Here is a 1,566-nt window from a genome sequence, read left to right on the forward strand (position 1 = left end):
CCGGGACAGGACCTACCGCACTAAAACCCCAGAGGATGTCCTTCACGGGCGTTATTACAGGGGACGGCCAGGATGCTGGTATCCCATGCCGACTGGCCGCCCCCCCGCCATATCCCTCCTTGGAGGGTGCCGCGGAAGGCGACACCCTCCTCCCGTCATTGTACGGGTACCTCGCGGTTGCGGCGCAGGGCGACATTGACCCCACGCCGCGCCCTCTCAAAAAGTTTGAGGGGCGGAGCCATGGCTCGAGAACTCCCGCTCGAGCCATCGCCCCTCGCCCCTCCAGTGTCGCAACCCCCAGACCCCCAAAAGGGCGGTCCGGTTCGGCGGCTCACTGAAGGGGCCCTCATCAGGAGGCTCCTCTCAGAAGGAGAGGAACCCCTTCCGTGGACGGTGTTGCCCTCCCACTGGTGCCTACGGCTCCCGGTGAGAGGGCCCCACACGTCACGTCTCCGTCCCTGAGAGGGGCCCAGGCACCCCCCGGGAGGACAAGGCCGCCCGCAAAGGATACGTGGCCCCCCCTCCCTAGGTCTTCCCGACTGCGGCCTCCCTCCTTCCCCTAGGGGTCAGAGTTCGCCCGCAGCCAGGGAGGCCCCACCCTCTCGGAGGGTGTGGGGGGGGGAGAGGGTACGCCTAGGCGCACCCATGTCCCCCCGACACCCTCATCCGCGTCAACCAGTGACGCCGGCGTGTGGCGAGTCCCCCCGCCCCCGCCACCGCCGACAGCGCGCCCTTGGGCACGACCGCCGACGACAACGGGAGGGGGGAACACGCCCCCTCCTCTTGACCCCGCCGGAGCTCCTCTGTCCACCTCTCCATCTCTCTGCATGCCTTCTCTATTCCCTCTCTTACGTATACTCCTATTCTCCATTTTTCCTTCTCTATCTTTACTCTTTCTACCACAAAGCCCTCCTTATTCAACTCCATCTTTCTTCTTTCTCTGCAATCTCCTTTCTTATTCCCATAATCATGCCTCCTATCGCTCTTCCTCTCTTATTCTTTCTACTTGCTCCTTGAATTCCCCATACGTATCCTTTCGGTAGGTATCTTCTCATCTTCTTCCATCCTTTTTCTTCCATCCATGTTTCTGATAACACTATTACGTCCCATTCCTCTAATCCTTTCCAAAACTCTGTATCCTTGTTCCCTATTCCCGCTACGTTCCAGAAACTACCTTCCATCCTTTTTCTCTCTCTATCTGTCTCTACTTCAGACCATCTTCCTTTCTCCTCTCCTCTTCCCCCATTACCACTTTCTTTATATTTCCCTTCTCATCTTTCAAAACTTCTTTCTCCTTGTCCCATCTCCACCATTTTTCTCCTATTCTTATCTTGCTATTACTTACCCGCGTCCTTTCTCCTCTTTTCTCTTCTCTCCTTGCTATTTTTCCCAACTTTTGTCTTATCTCCCTTTCTTTCCACGTTAAATCCGTGTCTATCCTTTCTTTTCTACGTTTCAATTTCTTTTTCTTCTCCATCACCTGCATTTTGTTCTTCCTTCTCCAGTTCTACCACCACCATTTCCCTCCCCATTTCTCTATCCTCCCTTATCTTCCTTATTTTCATT

This window comes from Nylanderia fulva, unplaced genomic scaffold (assembly GCF_048542155.1).
Source record: "Nylanderia fulva isolate GAGA-0341 unplaced genomic scaffold, ASM4854215v1 Scaffold526, whole genome shotgun sequence".
Taxonomy (NCBI): Eukaryota; Metazoa; Arthropoda; class Insecta; order Hymenoptera; family Formicidae; genus Nylanderia; species Nylanderia fulva.